Source organism: Dermacentor andersoni, chromosome 6, assembly GCF_023375885.2.
Source record: "Dermacentor andersoni chromosome 6, qqDerAnde1_hic_scaffold, whole genome shotgun sequence".
Classification (NCBI taxonomy): domain Eukaryota; kingdom Metazoa; phylum Arthropoda; class Arachnida; order Ixodida; family Ixodidae; genus Dermacentor; species Dermacentor andersoni.
Genome location: NC_092819.1, coordinates 59606756 through 59631646, shown reverse-complemented (window position 1 = coordinate 59631646; position 24891 = coordinate 59606756). Strand labels below are relative to the sequence as shown.

General features: G+C 48.3%; 1 long non-coding RNA gene across 1 annotated transcript in view; it reads right to left on the bottom strand.

Moving 5' to 3' along the window:
* LOC140218745 (uncharacterized) overlaps positions 1–20123 on the bottom strand; it is a 29479-nt gene extending 9356 nt beyond the window's left edge. The window contains exons 1-2 of the long non-coding RNA XR_011894919.1: positions 19955–20123; positions 7977–8099 (exon numbers count right to left, since the gene is read on the bottom strand). This is a non-coding gene — a long non-coding RNA (uncharacterized lncRNA). The remainder of the gene's footprint in view (positions 1–7976; positions 8100–19954) is intronic.
* Between the last annotated feature and the right edge of the window lie 4768 nt (positions 20124–24891).

Below are 24891 nucleotides of genomic sequence, written 5' to 3'. Positions count from 1 at the left end.
TCCACTCTACTTTTGCTACTTCGTCCAGGTGCGCACGTTTTTTTTTTTTTTTTTCCTATCCTAGTGCGCGCTTGGTAGGTAACTCTCTACCCATCAAGCGCTGGGACTGAGCTCCGACTACTGCGCCTTCGTATTACTCTTTATCTATAATTTCTAATTGCTGCTTTATGGCACTTATGTCCTGTGCCGACGCTCTTCGTCCCACTAACACTCGCGATGTTACCCGGATCGTCCGGCGTGAGATAGAGGCCGCCTATATATATGTCTCCTTTAAATGTTCCAGGCTGTCTGCACCCTTATGAAACGAAAGCGCCTAGGTTAGCTCGGATAACATTAACTACGATTTTTTTTTTCTTGTGCATTATGGCGCCTTACCTTTCAGTGGCTTTTAGCTTCACTTCTTGCTTAAACATCACCCAATTTTCCCCAATCCTATTATAATAAATTTAAGAAATTTTACGATCGCGTCGATGACATATAGCTTGTAAAAACGTCCTTTCTTTAAGGTTATCATTTAGTTTCCAATTTTCCCAAGGAAACCTACACTTTTTATCTTTTCTTTTCCCGACACGAAATATTGCAAGACAAAGATCGCTAAATTATGCTGGTTGAACCCGATACTCTCCGATCAACGATATTAAATCTGCAGGTAAATAAACGTGAACCAACCGCACGTGACTATGACTTCCAATATGAGTAAAGCTAATATCAGTCCCAAACGCAGATCATTTACCGACCTCTTTCAAACAATGTTGACTGATGAGATTATTTAAGGAAAGAACACTGGCATCCCTGTAAGGGGTCGAGCTGGTTTTTATCGTTTGCTATGCATATACAATTGAAGTCACCAATCAGAAATACAAAGTTATCCGTAGCGCAGTACTTACTGATAGTTTCAAACATGTTTTTTCGCTGTTCTGCACTTCAATATGCATAAACGCATATTATGCGCCAATAGCATTTAAATATCGTACCATCACAAGCAATGAGATGGCCGTAATTACATGTCACTTTCTCTAGAACTGCACCTAATGTCCTGCGTATCATGAACGCACACCTTGCCCACTGCGTGACATAAACGCACCTTGCCGACTTGCCCACTGCGTGACAGACACATACATCGTACCTATTGGTAAAGAGGCGCACCATCTATCCCTCTGTTCTTGACTCTCTCTTTTAGTTTCTTGAATTGCTTTTTCAATTGCAAGTCTTTTTCCGTAATTAACCTGTAAAGCTGATCTTGCCTCTTCCTCGAGGCCAGCCCTCTGATGTTTAGCGTCGCCGCAAACATACGCTTTTCAAAGGTAGTCATTTTTAATTTTGTCATTGTCACCAGACAAACAGTCTGATGCCCATCTCAACAAGCCGTTGAGTTCTCGCGTGGTGCTGATAAAACAGTCTTTACGATTTCTGTCTCATCGCTGGGGAGCGGCGAGGAGCATTGCGTTCTGGTGACGCACTGCTTTTCCTATCGACGCGCCACTCCTAGTCCGGCTGACGCAGTCGCTGCTGCCGAAGAACGCTCGTTGCGTCGTCATAGCGGCGCTTAGAAGGCGCTTAGTCGGTGCCAGATTCAGTTCTCTTACCGATCGGGCAAATTCTTTTCTCTATTCGCAGAAAACCCGCATAACGTTTTCAAATGTATATAGAAAATTAGTGAAGAATCCATAATTGACACACACCTTTTTCTGCCGATGAGTTCTTTCAGAATAATGGGCAAACCTTTGTGGTTTCTGATATATAGTTGTAAAAGTAGGGATATCTTGAATAAGCCATTTTATGCAAAACTTGTAATTCACGTACACAAATTGAACTAGTGGTTGATGCCACTCATAGCTTGTCCACCATTTTCTGAAAATGCACAATTCCTAGAGCCTTCCACATTACCAAGTCATCGGCAAAGTTTCGTAATCGTTTCATAAAATGCCTTTAAATAGGCGAAAAGCGTACTTATAGCTTTTTTTATTTCGCCTATGTAAACAACACATTGTTAAGGTTCACGTTGTGCGGCCATAAGTGGATCAGGTGCCAAACGCATAAGACTTGACATGTCTTGTCGTCAAAAAGAAATGACCACTCAGTTACAGCGACTCGAAATGGAACGCGCTCGAGCAGCAGGGCATAGGAGCGAAGGAAATAGTGCAGGAGAGCACGTATCATTAAGGATGACAGAGCTAATGGGGCCTTTAAGTTCGGATAGGACATTGATTTGTTCTTGGTTACGTTCGAGCGGACGTGCGAGTAGCAAGTGTTCTCGCACGAATCGTGGTCACAGCGTCTGCTCACACTCTTGCCGAGCGAGGCAACGGGCGTAATCGTTCGTTTAACCAGAGAGGAAGCTTTGGAATATGATAAGGTACACTTCAGTTTGCTGATGAACTATAGGCCCTCAGCATAACCGTTCTGGTAGAAGTTCCGGGAAATGAAAAAGCCTAGGAATGTGTCCTATACACAGTTTGCATATAAGCTTATGCCAAATATGTAGGAATGGATGAAGGAACACAAAGCCTATGGTGATCAAGCAAATGTTCTACAGTGCTTTGCACTTTAACAACTTTATCAACGGTGACCTGAGAATGGGAGGTACTGGGTTCAAGATAGGCCAGAAGTTCGCACAATAGCCAGAGCTGCTAAACTAGCCGTGGAATTTGTGATGCGTCGGGCTGGCAAAGTCAGCGATGGTGGAAAAGGCTATCCCAATTTCAGGCTTGGCAGACCGAAGCGCACGCGGAAAGAAAGAAAGCACGAGCCTATGGTTGAGGGTATCTCAAAATGTAATACTTCCGGGTCGGAAGTGGCTTCTGAAGTTAAGGCGGAGCAGCAAACGAAACTGAAAGCGAGGAAGCCCTTTCTGTGCTACAACTGTCACAAACCCGGGTACATTGCTGCGCAATGTAACACAGAAAAGGTAAGAGTTTTTATCGGTCGGCTGCAGTAATGAGAACGTGAAGCTGCTCGAACCGTTCGTGCGCGACCTTGAGGTAAATGGGAAACTATACCGCGTACTATGCGACTCCGCGGCTACAATGGACGTGGTTCACATCTCTTACGTAGAACCTCAGATGTTCACGGGTGAATGCGCTCGGATTAAGCAAGCTGTCGAAGCTCACTGCAGATGCCCTCCGGTAACAAAGGTATCTATTAAAGTTCATTTCGGCATTCTTGAGACGGAAGCTACCGTATCTCTTACGCTTCCTCCGCAGCAGCCTTACTTGTTTTGAAATAGGTCGGAGCAGACTCTGCATGAGAAACGGCTAATGTTCTGGAGATTAGCGTGATGGCTCGAACGAGGTCGAAAGCTCGTGAGCCAACTGCAAAAGAAGTCGTGGAAACGGCACTCTAACAGGGGCGGCTGGCTACTCGGAACCTCATAACGCGAGACCATGAATTCCGGCATACTGGAACCGCAGGAATTCGGTTCCGCACAGGCAGAGATCCTCGTAGTGGCATCAGCCGAGGTACTGGAAGATCAATCGCCAGATTTGTTTGTAGCGCCTACGTCGGAAGGCCTACAGTGGCTGTTGGATAATTCAGTCTTGAAGTCCAAGCAAAGCAAGGACCCCAGCCTGCAGAACATACGAAGCAACTTAAACGAAGGTGTTGTACAGATAAACGTCCCCGAAGAGATTCCGGCATGGCTTCTGTGGCTCGTGTCAATCACCAACGGAGAGGTTAGGGAACAACTAATTAGAGAGCTAGTTTCAGCAGCGCAGCGGCAGCCTGAACAAATGGCGTGTTGCAGAAAACCCTGCAATGATTTCAGGACCTATTTGTTGATAGGCCAGGAAGGACGTCGGTTCTGATACAGGACATGGAGCTCGCTTCTTCGGAGCCAGTACATTCACAGATTTATCGACTTTCACCACGCCAACGTCAGCTTATGAATGCAAAGGTAGAAAAAATGTTGACTCTAGGTGTGATCGAGCGTTGCGAGAGTGATTACATTTCCCTTTGATCTTAGTTGAGGTGGTGGGCATGGATCCGCGTTCTTGCATCGATTACCGCAAACTAAGCGCGATCATTAAAGATCAGATTTATCCTATATCAAACACTGAAGAGTGCATCCAGAAAGTTAGTAGCACCCCAATTTATTTCTACCCTGGATCTAGTACTAGGCTACTGGGAGGTTCCGCTCACAAAGCAGGCTAGCAGATATTCCACCTTCATATCTCTGTTGGGAACGTTCCACCCTAAGGTCCTAAGCTTCAGTTTGAAAAATGCACCATACTGTTTTTTGAACCTTATGGACAAAGCCTTACGAGGAAAGGAAAAGTTCGCCTTGCCTTACTTAGATGATGTCGCGATATATTATGTGTCCTGGTCAGAGCATATGCAACATCTGATGGCAGTTTTTTGCCTGCTTGCGTGAATTATGCTTAACCTTCAACGCAAGAAAATTCCGTATGGTGCAAGCGGAAGTGATCTGCCTCGGTGATGTAATAGAACAGGGCTGTTGCCGTCCCTCCGAGCTGAAGGTGGCTGCGATACAAGATTTCCCGCAGCCGCTACAAACACCAACATCCGATCTTTCTTACGGGTCGCCGGGTACTACATTGGTACATCCCTAGGTACTTTGGACTAGCGATTGCTCTAACTGATGCTCTTCCAAAAACGAAGCCACAGAGTGTCCACGGGGACGGAAAGAAGGGATCGCTTTCAAAGCCCTGAAGAAGCTGACGAGTCAGCCAGTGTTAAGATCACCGGACTACACAAAGGATATTGTGGTTCATTGCGATGCGAAGGAGTGAGTCATGGGCGTCATACTATGCCAAATGGGAGAGAGTGACGACAAACACCGTGTCCTTTATGCAAGTCGGAAACTCACTAGTCGAGAACATGCGTACAGCGCCACTGAGAAAGAGTGCACATGTCTTGTATGGGCTGTTCAGAAATTGTCTCGCTATCTTGCGGGTTCGAGGTTCGTCATCGAAACGGATCATTTTCCACACAAATAGTTGCAGACAGCGTCTTCCAAAAATGCCTGTCTGCTGCGCTGGAGGCATGCTTCACAGCAATATTCTTTCGAGATATGCTATAAAAAGGGGACTCTCAATGGCAGTGCTGGTGGCTTGAGTTGAATCCCCTAGATTGAGAATCGGCCTCTAACCTTTTCTAAAACTCGTGTTTTTTTTTTTTCGTTGAAGTAGAATTGGAAAGGTCTTATTTTGTTTTACGCATTTGTTATGTCATGTCTTCAGAAGCACACAACCAGTTCATTATTGTTTTAGTGCTGCTGTATTTCCTGTAAAACTGTCATTTTTAAGTTGGAAGTAAACCTAGCGGAGCTCAGCAAGAATTTGTCTCGCGCTTGTTGACTGAGCGGTTGAGTCCCGGTGTAGTTCTGCCAACGTGTGCTACGAACGAGAAATTGTTGCAGACCATTCTGAGGCATCTAGACTCGGTCCGAAACCTTGAATGACGTAGGAAAACGGCCGCAGTGTTTTGTGCTCCAGAGAGTTGTGCGACAACCGACGACGACTACAAGCAGCGACCTCCATCATCCCTCTGGCCAGCGGATGTCGTGCCTTGCCCATCGGGATCTCTTCCGGCGGCAGGGCAGTCCGTTACAACTCACTTTGTGCGGTCATGAATGGAATAGATGCCAAACACCTGAGACACGACGTGCCTAATCGTCATGCTCGCCAATATGAAAAGACTCCTCTATGCGAAAAGACTTGTTCGTCAGGTGTGTGGGACGGAATTGTGACCCAGCACAAATCATACTCTCTTTGTCCTACGTTGAACTCCTCTGCGTCAGTGAGTGGTTTCTCTCTGAAATGCTTTATTTGGGTTAACCAGTTGACCCAACGTGATCAACGCTCCCCGCTTCTGTACCAGTGAGTGGTTTTTCTCCGTATTCCTCTGTGTGGGCTGGCCAGTGTGCTGTCAAGGCCCTCTACTAGAGATCAAGAGAGAATGACATTGCCCGTATGACATAGGGTATAAGAAGGCCAGTGGGACGCCACGTGAACATCTCAACCCATGCGTGCAGAAGCCCGCACGCTGAACGTTTTTGTACTTTTCGTCTTGGAACACAGTGCTCACCCGTAACGATCTATTAAACTTCTGGTATTTTTTTAGATAACCTCGTCTTGTATGCCAAACCCTCTCCGATGGTTATTCGGGTTCGAGCTCCACGCAGATGCGGTTGAAGTTCGCCGGAACCCCGTCCCTATGACAACTGGTACCAGCTCGTAACAACTGGCGAAAGCGTTAACAACATATAAAAATATTACTTTCATCACCTCTAGCACGGGCCACATTGCCTCTACATAACAGCTACATGAATGAGTTGCTTTTCTCAAGACACCGTCAAAACGCATAAAAATGTTTTTCGAGTGGCCCCAATTGCATTTACAACTTCACTGATAGAGCATAGCTTATATAGGTTACGGTGCTACGGGAAAATGTATTGAGTGCAAGTTGCTTCAAAATGAAACGTCAGAAGAAATTTGGCCTATTGCGCTCTTCTGAGTGGTCTTTAGAGCTTCCGGTAGGGTATGTTTGCAATGGTACGAAGTTCAGCATCCGTATTACATCTTGGGAAGCCCTCCGCTACTTCATGTTCACGTCATTCCACGTCATTTCTGGTGGGCATCACTGTTGTAGTCCTTTTGCAACGTTTGCTAAATGAAACTGAAGACTGTTGGCTAAAAATACTTCTGCGCAGATATCTGCCTCATGCTAGACACTCAAGGCTTTCATTGCTTACAGGTGGAGCAGAAAGAAACGTACAAAGGTGTTAAGGCCAGAATACATGGAGCGAATATGCGACGAATAGTCGGCGTTCGACGCCTGGCGGCGTACGCGCGACGCGCGGCGGCGGAGAAAACGTCGTTTGCCGCCGATCTGGCTGGCGCAGAAACGTTCGTCGGGCGTCGACGATACCAAGCGGCAAACGAACGGCGCCCCAAAGCGAGCCAGTCAGGTCTCACTATCCACCCCGACTTTCGACTAGGCTTCTTCGCTTGTCCGTGTATCCCGATCCCGCTCTATCCTTCACGCCGGTCTCCCGCTTTTCGTATTCATGGCATCCAAAGCGGCGCGGCTGGCGCGGCGATTGTGTGCTTCCTTCGGCCGCGCGCGCGTTGAGCCACAGAACAGAGCCGCGGACTTGCAGGAGCCGAAAGTTGTTTACCCGCCCAGTGTTGCCACAACGCATAGCTTCGCTGCTTTCTTTAAACTACATCGGCACATGAATGTCTCAAACACATAAAAGAACACTAGAAATCATTTCTAAATAAAATTTTACGTGTATTTAGAGTGTTCCGCAATTCAAAAGCAATAATAGTTGTCGTTAATGTTTTTTTTTTTTGTGTGTGTCATGTGTTTCACTACAGCGCATTTGCCTCGTCTAGCCACACTGATAACAACGCAGCGACTCGCCGGCGGCGGCCGCCGTGTCTTCGCTCCATGTAGCGCAGCCCGACGAACATACGGCGTCGCGCCGCGGCAAATTTTCTGCCACCCGAACTTCGTCGTGAAAGTTCGCTCCATGTATTCTCGCCTTTACACTTCCCATTGGTGATTATTCAGTAAACTAAAGAGTAGCCGGGTGTCAATAAATGGATGTCGCTCTTTCAAATCTCATGTGCTCGCTAGAATCGAATACTGACATTAAATGAAAAATAACTGCAGTGTTTATGCATGACGGAGTAGCATTACATCCATAGTCCAGCTGAGAACGCTACGGCGCATTGACACTTCACACAGCAACATCAAAACAAGAAAAACGATGCCAAAATACTCATCTGAAACGAAATGGAACAGACGGGTAGCAATTTAGGTTGAAGGAAAGTCGGAAAAAATAAAGCCCAGGTGTATCGCTCACATAAAGTGAAAGGCAGAAAGCTTACCGCGCTTAAAAAAACTTGAAATATTATTGCCACTTAATATGCGCCGAATGATTACTAGCTGGAATGTAAGTAAACCATATCACGATGGCATTCATGCCTGTTGTAGCAGTATTTCCTTACCTTTCGCTGAATTGTGTCAGAGCCGTCGTAGAGAAACATGTCATGGTGAGCGGGAGCCCTAAGAGAGTATGTATCGAAGCGGGCATCGTAGGTTTCATTTACGTATGCTTTGGTTGCACAAATCTGCCCAAGAAAGGAAAAAAAAAGGCGAGTTATGATGCAGTTTATAAAACCCAACTGCTTCCAAACATGTGTCAATGGCAATCGTGTGATCTACATATGTATGTTTGACGTCACATATTTTGCAATATCTACCATGCAGTAGAAGGTGAAAAACATCTGCAGTGGGAACAAGTCGTGATAGTTTACAATATAAGGAGTGCGCCGAGTGTATCTACTTATAACACTAATTATTCCAAAGCATTTGATAATTTTATGAGTAATAGAAGCAAGCAATATGCATCCTGCTCCATGCTATATGAAATTCATGGTCGTCATTTCATAACCCTGAACCCTTAAGGGTTTAGGTTTACGAAACACTCTCTCTCTCTCTCACGATATATATATATATATCTATCTATCTATCTATCTATCTATATATATATATATATACATATATACACGCAGGAAAGAGACGACAAGCTTTTTGGAAGACTTCTTTACTTAACGATTTCGGCTGGTGGACCAGCCTTCGTCAGAGTACATAACGCATGTACAGCACATACACAGCTTTAAAGGCACCGTATCACGAGCAAAGGGCGCGCTATCTGCACTGACTACACCATACATTGCGCATCATAAATCATTATCATTGCGCATTATAAATGACTATCAATGACACGCATCTCGGAATACAATATACAAAAAATGAAATTCAGATGTGTTCCGGATACAATATATACAAACATGACTCTCAGGTAAGTGCCAGCGGTTACCATGATTATGTGTAGTGAAAACAAAATGACGTACACATGCAGATACAAAAGCGTGATGTTTAGCACATGCCATCTGTAAGTGCAACCTCGAATTATTTATATTGACGTGTTAAGCGTACAACTTCGAGCCACAGCGACATAGGTCAAAAAAGCCACATGTAAAAAAGAAAGAGAGAAATAAAAGAGAAAAAAGTGTTGAAATCATATATGTACACTGTGTGGGAAGTGTATACTTGTGCTCAATCTAAAGTTAGACAGGTTAGTTTTCCTTTGTTCCCATTTATTCCGGACGAGACAGTGTTAAATTTGTGAATCAGGTAAAATTCGCGAAGCTCGCGGTCATGATTGGTGCGGAATCCATATTCGAGTATTGTTACTTTGAGATAGTTAAATGAGTGGCCCGGCATTTTAACATGTTTCGAGAGTGGTAGATTTGGTTGGGATTTGGCATGCGACCTGCGGTTGTTAAAACGGATCCTGAAAGGTGTTTCAGTCTGGCCTATGTATTGCATGTGGCAAGTGCCGCACTCGAGCAAGTACACTACGTTATATCAATCACAGTTGAAACTGCCTTTAATAATGGACATGAATTGGTTGGCTGTGCTGGTTGCAGTCAATGTAGGCTTTATATGAGCGCAGGCTTTGCGACGTGGTTTATTGCAGCGGCTGCAACCGGTAGGGTTAGAAGTGGCGATTTTTGAAGACATTAGTATGTCACCTATGTTTTTCGAACGTCTATACACGACATGAGGTGGCTCAGGAAAAATGGCTTTTAGCCTGTCGCTTTGGTTGAGAATGTTATAGTGTTTGGAGTATGCCTGAGACCTTAGCGTTAGATGCGGAATGTGTGAGTATCAAATTAGCCGACTGGGAGCCACTGGGCTTGTTTCTGCCTTTAAGAAAGTGCATCCGGTCATATCCTGCCGCTCGGTGTATCGCCTCATCGATCATCTTTTCTGGATATTTACGGTTGAGAAGTTTCTTTTTGAGTTCCTGGCAACAAGAATTAAAATCGTCTTTTTCGGAACATATGCGCTTAAAGTGCTATGCCTGGCTATATGGGATCGCAGTCTTCCAGTGACGCACGTGGCTGCTTTCAAAATGAAGAAATTCGTGATTATCAGTTGGCTTTTTGTGGAGTTTTGTGATTAGGCGTCCATCGGCAATAGTAATCGTGACGTCAAGGAAGTCTACCGACGACGGTGAGTAATGATATGTGAATTTGATAGCGGGGCGTGCCTGGTTGAATGCCGCAATGAAGTTTAAGAGTTCTGTTCCGCTATGCGTCCAAATAAAAGATATATCGTCGATGTAGCGTTTAAAGTAGATGGGTTTTAGTCTTACACTATAAGGAACGCGTCTTCGAGCACTCCCATGACGTTTGCATAGTTAGGGCCTATTTACGTTCCCATCGATGTTCCACTGATTTGTACATAATGAGAATGATTAAATTTGAAGTGTTTTGTATTTCATTTCATTTTTTGTATTTTTCTATTCCAAAATGCGTGACATTGATAATCATTTATAATGCGCAATGATAATGATTTATGATGCGCAGTGTATGGTCTAGTCAGCGCAGATAGCGCGCCCTCTGCTCGTCATACGGTGCCTTTAAAGCTGCGTATGTGTCGTACATGCGTTACTGTGCTCTGACGAAGGCTGGTCCACCAGCCGAAAACGTTAAGTAAAGAAGTCTTCCAAAGGTTCGTCGTCTCTTTGCTGCGCATATATATATATATATATATATATATATATATATATATACACACGCAGAAAAGAGACGACGAGCATATGTTCCGACGCCGGTGCGAGGGGGAAAGCGAGCGGTCGCGAGGAGAAGGTGAACGGCGAGCGGCGGAGAATGGGGTGTCGACGGCAGAAGGAGATTCAAAGGCGTCCGAATAGTTGCGGCGTTGCTGGAAACGTGGCGCATACGGACGCACATTGTTCGCGACGTTCGGTGTAAGCAGGCGACAGTGACGTGGCACGTGTCCAGCACGACCACAATAAAAACAAATCAGACGGTTGTCTTTGCGCCAATGGTCTTGAGGTCGTGCATAGTGCACCAGTGGACGGACTCGAGGGGATACGGGTGGGCGCAAGGGTGGGCGAAGGGGGCCGTAGGTCTGTGGCGCAGGCCTCATCGCGACTTCGGCGTACGTCAGGGGAGCGGCCGTCGGAGCCTGCTGAAGAGAAGGCGAAATGAGGTCGGCTACCTGCTACTTGATGACAGATTGGAGAGCGGGCGCCAACGGAGTACTCGGCTGGCCGTGTGCAAGTGGAATCAAGGAAAGCTGACGAGCCACCTCTTCCCGGACGAACTCCTTGTTCTGTAGCAGCAGCGAAGTGTTATCCGGGGCAGCAGTCAAGCTCGACATTGAAGTGGCCTGAGGTGTAGATTGGCGGGTGGCTACGCGTTTGCGCAGTTCGTCGAAGCTTTGACACAGACTGACGAGTTCAGAGCCTGTCCAGGGATTTTTCGCCAACAGCATCTGGAAGGCGTCGTCTTCAATGTCTTTTAAGATATGGCGGATCTTCTCGGCATCAGCCATTGCGACGTCAACGCGGCTGCAGAGGTCGACAACATCTTCTATATAGCTGGTAAATGTAAACGGCCACGCAAACGTTGCTCGGCGCGAAGCTTGCGAACCGCGGGGCGCCCAAATACCTCTGTCACGTTAGTCTTGAAGGCCGTCCGCGTCGTCAGATAACGTTCATGGTTGCGGTGCCACACGCTGGTGACACCGCTCAAATAAAACGACACGTAATGAATTTTTTTGGTGGCATCCCAGTGGTTGTGGATGCTCACCCGGCCGTAGTCAGCGAGCCAGTCTTCTACGTCATAGTCTTCGGTACCACTGAAGATGGGTGGGCCGCGTTGACGCAACGGGCCGGGGCAGACCACGGTAGTCACCGGGGCAGCGGGTTGTGGTTGGGGTGGTCCTTCTTCCGGCATTATGAAGACGGGGTGCAGTGTCCGATTACGAAGTTCGAGAATTCTGGTTGTACCCAGCACCTCCACCAATTGTAAAGGGGGGTTTATTCGCCTCGTAGAGCAGCAGCGACAAATTCAGCACTAGCAGGTAGGGCGCAGCCAGCGAACGAACTGGGTACGAGCCACGCCATGGCAACGGGGCTGTTGAGCCTGCCGATCTTCTTCGTCATAATATATATATATATATATATATATATATAGTTGGCCAAGATTAAATAATCAGCTCCGTCAATCCTAAATGTTGTAAAAATCTTGAATTGAGAAAGTAGAGCATAACAGCAAGTGGTCAGATTCGACCATTAGAAGGATAGTTTGACGTGCCAAGACTACTTGCAATATTGCTACGGCACAATATGCGCGATCACGAAAGGCCAGCAGTGTGAAGACGACGACGACGATTAGAAGCTAGCGCGGGCTGTTGCCTCTTGGCCAAGCGCAGCGTATTTTCCTTGTAAATATATTTGTACATAGCTTTTCGTCTGCGTCTTCCTACGTAACATATCTGGTGGAGGTGGACGTTCCCTGTACCTCGTCACGGAGCTTCGCAGTGGACGGTACGTCGAGCCTTCCTTCATGGCTCCCGGCGACGACAACCCGACTCCGCCGGCTCCGACACCTGCTGCCACTTCGACGACCTACATCACTCTCCCCGCTCCCCGTGATCCTGGCGTATTCTCGGGCCAAGATGGGGAAGACGTCGATGACTGGATCAGCCTGTATGAACATGTCAGCCGCAATAACCGGTGGGACCCTACTATTATGCTCGCCAACGTAGTCTTTTACCTCGGTGGCACACCTCGAGTTTGGTATCGCACGCACGAAGATGAGCTCACCAGTTGGGATTCACTTAAGACACAGCTTCGAGACTTGTTCGGCAACCCCTACGGTCAACAACTTGCCGCGCAGAAGGCGCTTTCCGGCCGTGTGCAGACGTCAACAGAGCCCTATGTCACGTACATTCAGGACGTCTTGGCTCTGTGCCGCAAAGTTGACACCCACATGACTGAGTCAGACAAGGTTTCCCACATCCTCAAAGCCATTGCCGATGACGCCTTCAACTTGCTCGTTTACAACAACGTAGCGACGGTGGATGCTGTTATAAGAGAGTGCCGCCGCCTGGAACTCGCCAAAAGCCGACGTATTGACCAGCAGTTTGCCCGTCTGCCCAACACCCCAGCGACATCTTCCTGTGCCGACGCTCCTCGTCCCAACAACACTGCCGATGTTACCAGGATCGTCCGGCGTGAGATCGAGGCCGCCTATCCGGCTGCCTTCGACTCCAGTCCCACCAACACATCTGCAGTCACGGTCTCACTGATCCAGGCAGTTGTCCGCCAGGAGTTTGAAAACATGGGTCTTCACACCATCTGCTCGGCCCATCGCCCTAATACCCGCCCGGCTTCTTCGATTTCGCCCCGTCCCGCATCTTCTTACCCACCACGTTTCCGCAACCCATCTGAATGGCGCACTGCTGACGACAAGCCTATTTGTTTCCACTGCCATCGAATCGGGCACATTTCTCGGCACTGTCGTAGTCGCTGGAGTTCCCCGAGCCGGCCTACTTATACTGCCTACTCTCGCCCCTCAGGTGGCCCTTCTCGTCCCTATGCCGCACGCTCCGATAATGCCGCCACTGATTCTCCTGCAACGAACCGCCCCTATTCTCGTTCGCCTTCGCCCCAACGACGACAATCTCGCTCTCCCCAGCCCCGTCGCTCCTATTCGCCGACTCCCTTCGGACGCCGCTCCCAGCCGGAAAACTAGACGATGCAGCGCCTCGAGGTGACGCTGCATTGCTCCCTACGCCGCCAAATCCTCTACAGACTTTGCCCACTCATCTGAACCTTCTTGACGTGCAAGTCGACGGTGTTTCTGTGTCTGCTCTCATAGACACTGGGGCGCATTTGTCCGTAATGAGCGCTGACCTTCGTAACCGGCTCAAGAAAATTATCACGCCCGCCACGACGCCTGTTGTCCGTGTCGCCGATGGCGGAACAGCCCCCGTAATTGGTATGTGTACCGCCCGCGTCTCCTTCGCCGATCGCTCAACAATCGTGCTATTCACAGTCATCGCCCACTGTCCCCACGACATCATCCTCGGCTTAGACTTCCTTTCCGCACATTCTGCTCTCATCGATTGTTCCGCCAGTACTCTCCGCCTTGACCTGCCTGTTCTGGATCCTGCTGAACCACACCCCAGTCGCCTCAGTTCCGCCGACTTCGTTCGCTTGCCACCTTCGGCACTGACCTACGTTGACCTAGTGTCATCCCCACCAGTCCCCGACGGTCACTACATCGCGGCTCCTATGCAAGACGTCCTCCTTACACATGGGATCACAGTACCCCATACAGTTTTATCTATTACGGCGAATTGCGTCTGCCTGCCAGTGGTCAACTTTGGCTTGACGACACAAGTGCTGCCACGTGGGATGTCTTTGGCCCAGCTTTGTTCATTCGAGGATCACTCAGTAGCATCCATTGCAGTAGACGACACTTCATCCGATACTCCTCTACCATCGCAGTCGGCAAATTGTACCATCGCTGACTTACGGAAAATGATTGCCCCCGACTTGCCCTCCGAGCACGCTCGTGAACTCTACCGCGTTCTGTTTTCCTACCACGATATTTTTGACTTTAACGATCGTCCTTTAGCCCAAACTACAGCTGTCAAACATCGCATTAATACCGGCGATGCCCCTCCTATTCATCGCCGCCCGTATCGAGTGTCACCAGCTGAGCGTCAAGTTATTCACGCAGAAGTTCGCAAAATGCTTGCCAAGAACATTATTGAACCATCATATAGTCCATGGGCGTCACCTGTAGTACTGGTCAAAAAGAAGGATGGCTCATGGCGCTTTTGCGTGGATTATCGGCACCTTAACAGGGTTACCAAAAAGGACGTGTATCCCCTACCTCGGATTGATGACGCCCTTTACTGCCTCCACGGTGCTCGCTATTTCTCTTCTATTGACCTTCGCTCCGGCTACTGGCAGATTGCCGTGGACGATCTCGACAGCGAGAAGACTGCTTTTGTCACACCCGACGGTCTTTATCAATTCAAAGTGATGCCGTTCGGTCTATGTAACGCCCCTGCCACTTTTGAACGCATGATGGACTCCCTTCTTCACGGTTTCAAATGGTCCACGTGCCTGTGCTACTTGGACGACGTTATCGTATTCTCCCCAACGTTCGCTACGCACCTCGAGCGCCTCTCAGCAGTCCTGGACGTTTTTCGGCGAGCCGGTCTGCAACTCAACGCATCGAAGTGCCAATTCGGCCGCCGCCAGATTACCGTCCTTGGACATCTCGTTGACGCGAACGGAGTGCAACCGGACCCAGGCAAGATCCATGCTGTTACGCACTTCCCTGTTCCGAAGTGTGTCAAGGATGTGCGCAGCTTCATCGGCCTTTGTTCGTACTTCCGCCGTTTCGTGAGAAATTTCGCCGCCATAGCACGACCACTAACCGACCTTTTGAAAAAAGACGCTCCTTTCCAGTGGGGCGATAACGAGGCCTCTGCATTCTCTCATCTAATCGACATTCTCACAACGCCTCCCGTTTTGGCCCATTTCGATCCTTCTGCGCCTACCGAAGTCCGTACTGATGCCAGCGGTCACGGAATTGGAGCAGTACTGGCACAACGCCAGCGTGGCCACGACCGTGTTATCGCTTACGCCAGCAGGCTCCTCTCACCCGCGGAGCGCAACTATTCCATCACTGAGCGTGAGTGTCTGGCCCTAGTTTGGGCGGTTGCGAAATTCCGCCCATACTTATATGGCCGATCCTTTTCCGTTGTCACAGACCATCACGCGCTTTGCTGGTTATGCTCACTGAAAGATCCTACAGGAAGACTTGGTCGCTGGGCCTTACGCCTCCAAGAATATTCGTATACTGTCACCTATAAATCTGGCCGACTACACAAGGACGCTGACTGCCTGTCTCGCTACCCGGTCGACGAGCCTGACGACGCCGACAGTAGTAGCGCCAACGGCATTTTCTCTGTCTCTGCCTTCGGTAACATCGCCGATGAGCAGTACCGAGACCTATCGCTGCGAGCACTTATCGAGCGTCTGCGCTCTACACCTACCGACGCATCCGTTCGCCGATATGTCCTCCAGGGTGGCATTCTGTATCGAAGGAACTTCCTCCCTGACGGCTCTGACCTTCTTCTTGTCGTGCCAAAACAGCTACGACAGACTGTGCTCTTTGAGATGCATGACGCACCCACTTCAGGACATCTTGGGGTAACCCGCACGTACGACCGCGTCCGCCGCCGCTTTTATTGGCCTGGTCTCGCTCGCTCCGTTCGACGCTATGTTGCTGCCTGTGATCCCTGCCAGCGTCGGAAGACACCTCAGGTGCTACCTGCCGGTCATCTCCAGCCGATCACCGTCCCTGTGGAACCGTTCTTTCGTGTTGGATTAGACCTGCTCGGTCCCTTTCCCACGTCATCTTCTGGGAACAAATGGGTAGCCGTCGCGACTGATTACGCCACCCGATACGCTATCACTCGGGCTCTCCCTACCAGCTGCGCCACTGACGTCGCGGACTTTCTCTTGCGTGACATTATCTTGCTTCATGGCGCCCCGCGACAGCTGCTTACTGACCGTGGTCGAAACTTCCTCTCGAAAGTTATCGCTGACATTGTGCGTTCCTGCTCCATTCAACACAAACTGACTACTTCATACCATCCTCAAACCAATGGCCTGACAGAGCGGTTAAACCGTACTCTTACCGATATGCTGGCCAAGTACGTTTCCAAGGACCACCACGACTGGGACATTGCCCTTCCTTACGTAACATTTGCGTACAATTCTTCCCGGCACGACACCGCCGGATTTTCTCCCTTTTATCTACTGTACGGTCGCGAACCTACCTTGCCCCTAGACACGGCACTTCCTCCTGCTGCGGTCTCAACAAGCGAGTATGCGCGCGACGCCATCGCCCTCGCTGACCATGCACGCCAGCTTGCCCGTGCTCGACTGACGGCCTCACAGACCACTCAGCAGTGTCAGTACAACGCCCGCCATCGTGACGTACAGTTTTCACCTGGTGCGCTCGTGCTCCTGTGGTCGCCCTCTCGTCACGTCGGACTTTCAGAGAAGCTCCTTTCGCGATACACAGGGCCCTACCGCGTGCTGCGCCAGGTGACGCCTGTGACTTACGAAATTGCTCCTGTGGCCTCAACCTCGTCCTCTCCTGTGGCATCTAGTGATGTCGTACACGTCAGTAGGCTCAAGGCCTACTACACTGCTTCCGAGTCCGATCTTTAGTCGCTCCGGGACGGCGCTTTTGCAGCCGGGGGTAGTGCTACGGCACAATATGCGCGATCACGAAAGGCCAGCAGTGTGAAGACGACGACGACGATTAGAAGCTAGCGCGGGCTGTTGCCTCTTGGCCAAGCGCAGCGTATTTTCCTTGTAAATATATTTGTACATAGCTTTTCGTCTGCGTCTTCCTACGTAACAATATGATGCGCGCCCTCGAGGGGGACTCACGATTAACTATGGCGCACAATGAAGTGCGCAATGACACACATTGCTACGCGGTGCACGACATGCACGCTTTTTTTACACTCGGCCCGCATTCAGATGTGGCCACCGCCACCGGGATTGAACGCGCGTTGTAGAGCTCAGAAGCCGAACGCCACACCCACTAAAGGCTACCAAGGCGGGTGAGATCACGCATTGTTTATATGAAAACGTATATGCCATCGTGTTTTTCTTTCGCTTCAAGTAGAAAGCGGGCGAAATATTAAAAACAGAGAACAGCGACGTATGCATTCGTGCTACCATCAGACTGCTGTAAAACACGCTGAACACGGCCAATACACGGGTTTTCCACGTTTTGCCTTGCCGCTACATAGTTGACACAACCAACAGAGCGACGATGGTTTCAAGCATAGAATTTGATACAATAATTACTGTGGGAACTGTGGCACAAGCATCTACACAAGCTGCAAGGAAGGTGGTTCAGCCAGCATGACAATAATGGTTGATAAATTGATTTGCCTAAACCTGGTTCTTCTGGCTTCCTACGGCTTCTGGACTTTGCGAAGTCATCATTTTCAACAACGTACCAAAATAGCAAAGGCTCCATAGAAGGCCATACATTAAAGACATGGTGGTTCAGCTACGGTTTATAGGGTTTAGCACCATCTTTGTAACGAGCAAACACCTCCATCGGATTAAAAATAATCTGCCGCCATATTAGTGAAAAACAGAAGTGTCGTATTTTTGCTTTCAAAAACGAGAAATTTGTTTTGGTCGCCTGCCATTAGAGCTATATTTTCAGTTTATTTATTTACTTATTTATTTATTTATTTACATGTACCTTACAGGCCTTCGAGAAGGGATTGTGTAAGGGGGGAGGGAACATTAGTACAATGAAAGAAATGCGCGCCACCAACTTGTGAAAAGAATTCATTTTCTTCCTTTCTACTGCTCAGATAACTACCAAACTCGGTGAGAAGATTCTTTATTAAACAAAGCAATTCAAAACAACTCAAAATAAAAAAAACACGTTTTTGCACCGAAATTTTTATTTTAGCCCCGCATCACACCTTAAGAGGGCTGCCCAAGCGTATCCAAAGTATATTTAATTATGTGCTGATTGTCATGCCTCGAACGCATTAAACGCTGCTACCACTGAGGCAATCTTTTCGACGTGTAACACAGTTAGGGCAATTAAATAAATGAACAATTATTTTTATAACAATGTTAAAAAAAACTAAATTATGGGGTTTAACGTGCCAAAACCACTTTCTGATTATGAGGCACGCCGTAGTGGAGGACTCCGGAAATTTCGACCACCTGGGGATCTTTAACGTGCACCTAAATCTAAGTACACGGGTGTTTTCGCATTTCGCCCCCATCCAAATGCGGCCTCCGTGGCCGGGATTCGGTCCCGCGACCTCGTGCTCAGCAGCCCAGCACCATAGCCACTGAGCAACCACGGCGGGTATATAACAATGTTGAATTTCACACATATCTAGGCTTTATCACTAAGCTGAAATAATTTACCATAATCCTTACGCTCGACAGCGTGCTGGCATGAATACTTCCCCGCTTTATATAAGGTGTTTCAGCGAACACTTTCAAAAATCTTTAAAAGTTGCCTGTCGCAGATATTACAATTCTAGTTCATGAGCTGGTCTACTCGAATCGGCGGACAATACTTGCACTAAAAAAGTAGATGCAAATCGACTAATTATTACAAATTCACTAATTAATGATCTAGATAACTACGTTATGACCCATATTGGAATTTACAAATTATAGCCGTGGAGTTCGCAAGGCGGATCCAATTTGAACGAATTTTCAATATGACACCAGTTTCGAGATATAAATTCCCCAACTTTGCGGTGAAATGCATAGGCTTTCCAGTTTGTTAACGAAACGTCGTTCAATGCACTGAAGCACACAAGTAACTTAAACGACAATGCGTTTCTTCGCAAAGTGCAGGAATTTATATCTCGAAACCGGTGTCATCCTGAGAATTCGTTCTATGTGGATCCGCCTTGTGAAGTCCGCTGCTAGAAATTGTAATTTACAATATGGGTAATAAGATATATAGCTAAAATGTTAATTAGTGAACTCGTGTTAATTAGACAATATTATATTTCAATTTTTTTTGCAAGTAGAGTCCACCGCTTCGAGTAGACCGGCTAATAAACTAGAATTGAGCTATCCGCCACAGACAAGCTTTAAAAAAATTTTGAAAGTGTTCGCTGAAACACCCTGTATAAAAAGGCGACTAATTTCTAGCTGCTTGTAAAGAAACTTCCTTTTGAAATGCGAGATTATTGGACATCATTAAGATTAATCTGCCGGAAATAAGGTCGGCGGCAGGTGTTGTTCACGTGCCAAGCCGCCACAATGGAAGCCGCAGAGGTATGTCGCGGCTGCTTCCACTAAAGGAACACCTGAGTCGGGCTTGAGATTCCAGAAAACTAAAATTCCTTCAAGTTCAGTTTTAGGCAGAAGCAACTTATGAAAGATTGAATGAGAGAGGTAGCAAGAAATATTCACCAGGCAGTAGAGGTAAGATGGCGCACGGAACTATCGCTGCATTTTGAACCCATGGTGTTTAGAAGAAAAGCAACCTACCGCGTCAGGCGCCATATGCAGAATGTCACTAAACTCCACTTGATTGCACTCCTCGAACACCTGGTATTTCGTGTCATTGTTCAAGACATAACGTCTTCCCGCAAAATTTATTAGCACGGATAGTTTCGTGGGTGGTATTCCGTCAGAAGCACATTTGAGAAGTTCCCCTGCCTCTGGCTGAAAAAAAAATAATTCCACATAAATCATTCCTGAAACAAATACAAATATTGCATTTATTGTTAGCCCAAGTAATACAACTCACTGCTACACTGTTACGCTATATTGCATCGCTTCGGAATAACAGCGTACTCATAATTTTAGGCTTGTGGTGCAATGGGCTGGTCCGCGGCAAGTTCAGCAAAAGTCAGTCACAGCAAAATATTTTTTTATTCCATTCATTTCGTGTGTGCCGCCAAGGCACAAATTGGAACCCGCCAAAAAGACACGTAACAATGATGAATCAACGCGGCACTTTTCTATTGCACAGTGCTGGCGTAATATAAGTAACATGCGGAGCAGATCACTGTACCATGTAGCTTAGTGGACATAAGCAGGCACCACTAAGAATAGCGATGTGGCATGCAATCCGGTGGATTGTCGGGATGGTAAAAAAGGATTGAGTAAACAATATCAAAGACGCCGCCGCACTGAAGTACATGGAAAGACTTGTGCGTCCTGCAGATGGCATATGGGCACTAAGGTACAAACATGACTTCACCAAATGCTGAAGATGTATGTTTCACGGATTAGAAAGCTTACAAGTCTAACTTACAATACAGGTAATTCATGGAGCTGTTACGGAATGATGTTGCAATCGTGATCGCTCCCTATTCGTAGCGGCTCCGTTTGCTTTGAAGAGGGTGTTTGAGCACTATGTAGAAATGGCCTCCCTACCCGCTGGCCCCGTAATGGCCCTGCGGCGCTCCAGCCCGCCGCCCTTGTGACTGGTTGGGGCTGACACGTCCTGTCAAGTTCTGCTGTGGTCAAAGGCCTGCCCCAGTCTCTTCATGCCACTTCTGGACAGTACGTCTCGAACGCTGGGTGGCATAGCCGAGTAAGCATAACATTTTTGCAAAGGATTCTCCCCACTTGTATGCCTTTACACCTCTTGATTTGCACCATTTCGACTTCGAGAGAGAGAGATAAAACTTTATGTCCTTGATGGGGTTCAGGGGTGGCGGGGGTCGGGAGACTAACTCCCGCTCCCCCCCTTCCGCAGACGGCGGCCAGTCCTTCCTTTCTGGCGACGTCTTCGGCCATCCGGACGGCCCAGAGCTGCTCCTCTGGGTCCAAGCTGAGCAGCAATGTCTCCCAATGCTCGTCCGTAGTTATGATGCGCGTGTTAGTGCGGGAGGTGTTGGTGGGTGAGGCTTTGGGGCATTGCCAGATAAGATCGAGGTCAGCGCGGGCCTCGCACGCTTTGCATCGTGGGGAGTATGCATCGGGGTACATGCGGTTGTAAAGCACGGGGTTCGAAAAAGTTCGTGTCTGAAGGAGTCGCCAAGTCGTGGATTGAGACTTATTCAGTGTTTTGTGCGTTGGGGGGTAGCTTAACAGCTCTCTGCGGTAGTGCAGGAGAATTTCTCTGAACGTGATCATTCGGTCCCGCGCGTGACCGCGATGCAGAACAGAGGACTGGTCGGGATCGGAAGACGCAGAAGGATGATGCGCCCGGTGTGCGAGAGCTCGGGCGGCATCGTGGGCGGCTTCGTTTCCAGCCAGACCCAAGTGACCAGGGGCCCAGATGACCTGCACGCGGCGTTGCCTTGAGGGAGGAGTGCCAGAGAGAATCGTCTGCGCTTCCGGTGCTATCAGTCCTCTTGTGTAGTTACGAATGGCCGTTTTTGAATCGCTGATGATGCAGTGTGCATTAGTAGCCGCGTAGGCCAAAGCGATGGCCGTTTCTTCTCCTACTTCGGGTTGCGTGGTGAATATTGCGGCCGCGGTGAGGCGGTACTGCGAACGGGCGACTGCGATGACCGCCTTGGCAGTTTGGTTGGGGTATTATGCTGCGTCCACGTAGGTTAAGTAAGCGGTCTCGTCGTAGCGCTTTTGTACTTGTTTAGCTCTTTCTGCACGTCGCTCCGGATTTTGTTCAGGGTGCATATTGCGAGGTATGGGCGGGATAACTAGCTGAGCACGAATGTTTGGAGAGATGGGTACTTTTGGTCCGAATTGGGTGGTGTAGGTTATGCCTAGGGTGCCTAGAATGTGCCTTCCCGTGGTGGAATTGGCGAGTCGTTCGTATGGGCTAATACACTGCGCTTCAATAAGCTCGTCTATGGTTTTATGAATGCTGAGGGCGTCCAGTTTCTCGTTAGAGGTGGTGATGGGATGATGTAGCGCTTGTTTATAGGCCCTCTTGATCATGGTATTGAGTTTGAGCTTGTCAGTTGCATTGAGGATGAGGTACGGGGCGACATAGGTGATTCTGCTCAGGGCATAGGCGGTTACCAGGCGTATAAGGTTGCTTTCTTTCATGCCGTGATGTCGATTTCCGATGTGTGCAATGAAGCGAGTGGTTTGGTGTACATGATTATCTAATTGCTTGAGTATCTCCGTGTTTCTGCCGTTTTGTTGGATGCGTAAGCAAAGGATACGAATGCTAGGTACAGTAGGTATGCGTTGCTGGTGCACGTGGAGTTCTTTCTCGGGCAGGTGAGGGTCTGGACGTCGACCTCCCCAATTAGGCTTGTACAGAAGGAGCTCCGATTTCTGTGGGGAGCACGCCAGGCCGCGCGGTTCTACGTATGTAACGACCTCGTTGATGGCATGCTGCAGCGTGTCTTGGATGTCCCCGTCGCTGCCCCCGGTTACCCACAGGGTGATATCGTCTGCGTAGAGGCTATGCTTGAGGTTGGGGATGCTAGCTAATGTAGGCGGTAGTCCGAACAAGGCCACGTTAAACAGAAAAGGGGATGGAACCGATCTTTGCGGCGTGCCTTTGCTGCCGAAGTGAATAATTGGCGACTGCAACCCTCCGATGGTAATGGTGGCCGTGCGACCTGTAAGAAAATTCTTCACGTAGTTATATGTTCGATGTCCAACCTGGAGTTGTGCCAATTGGTTCAGTATGGCCTCATGCGTGACGTTATCGAAGGCCTTGGTTAGGTCTAGGTCCAAGATGGCTCTGGTGTCCAGCCTGGAGCTTTTGTCGCCATCGATAATTTGGTGCTTGAGCTGAATCATGATATCTTGAGCAGGAAATTTCGGGCGGAAGCCAACCATGGTATTGGGGAAGAGGTCGTTGTCGTTGATATGTCTGTGTAAGCGTGTGAGGATGACGTGTTCGAGGACCTTTCCGACACATGAAGTGAGGGAGATAGGGCGGAGGTTTTCAAGTAGGAGGCGGTTTCCGGGTTTGGGAATCATAATAATTTTGGCTTCTTTCCATTGTGAGGGGGGTTTCCAGTTTCCCAGTATGCGTTAAAATAAGCATTGAGGGCTAGTATAGAATCCTCATCTAGGTTGCGAAGCATTTTATTAGTAATGCCATCAGGTCCCGGGGCCGAGTTAGGGCGGAGTGCGAGGATGGCTTCACGGGGCGCGTCCAGGTGGTCGTTAGCGGCGCCTATTTATGCTGGAGCGGGTGTAGTAGGTTGAGGTCCTATGTATCGGTCTATCAGCTCTTGAAGAACTTGTGCGTCCGTGCCCGGATGGGTGTGAAAAATTTTTTTCAAGTTGTGCTGCCGTGTGTTCTTGCTGTTGGCCGGGTCGAGGAGGCAACGGAAGATATTCCACGTTTTGGGCAGGTTTGGTTTCCGCTCCATGCTGTCGCATGTGCTGTGCCAATTTTGACGAGTAAGTTGTTGTGCATAGTCTTCGATGTGAAGGGTGAGAGTACTAATCTGTTTCCTGAGCGTTCGGTTGAGCTTGTTGTGTTTGTATCTGCGTTGCAGGCTGGCCAGGGCTTCCCACATATGCAGTAACTTGCTGTCTGCCTCCTGCAGATTGGCTTCCTCAGGCACCAATTTAGTGGCCTAGCTCGAGCATTATGCGCTCTCTCAAACTCGATCATTCCTGCTCGGGTGGTCAAACGTACGGCCGAGAACTCTTTTCTGAACGAAGCACACGAGGCTAAACTTAGCTCCGATTGTGTCTGCTGCTGCTGATGATGAATTTATTGAATGGGACAGTGACAAATAATCACCTAGCCTGAGTGAGCTAATCAACCAAGCTATAGATATTTATCAGTCTATCAATTATAGCCTTCGTGCTGCCACAACGGCATCACTTGTTGCATTGAGTTCGCAATGAGTTCTCAAAGTATCTTTAAGCTTCGGTAGAGGTTATCACAGCAAGCGCATAGCTTTATGCCGTGATGGACACGGGCCGCATGAGGCAAAGAGGCCAAAGCTAAAGCCTCCTTTTAAGTTACTTCAGTGCTGGTGGCTCAATTTTGAAGTGCTTGATGCAGTAGCTCTCCTCACATTGTAGCTGGCTGGCTGGCTATGTGTTCTAGAAGTATGGTGTGCGCTCGTCACAAGATATTTGTGCAAGAATTTAACCCTTTACAGAGACGCAGCGCGAAATGCGAATTATGAAGAGAAAGTTTCGATATGTGTTTAGCGACTCTGTGTAACCAAAAATATTACTTACTACTGAGTTGCCGAAAGGAAGATTTGGAAATAGTTTCCATGGGTCCATTGGAAAGTGCGGAACTACTACTCTGCAGCTGGAAGATTTGTCATCCAAATGTGGTTGATATGCATATGTAGCTAGTATATCAGGTACGAATATACTCCTGTTGGGACAAAACGAAGCAAGCTGCAATAGCGACAGCTGGGCGCGTTTAGACGAATCAAGGCTGAAGAATGAAACGGCGCAATATGGCACCTATTTCTCACGTCATTGGCTTTTGGCACTATTCTAATCTGAAAGAGCCCATAAAAAACATATGACATTTTTTTTACGCATTTCAAACAAGCGTACGCATC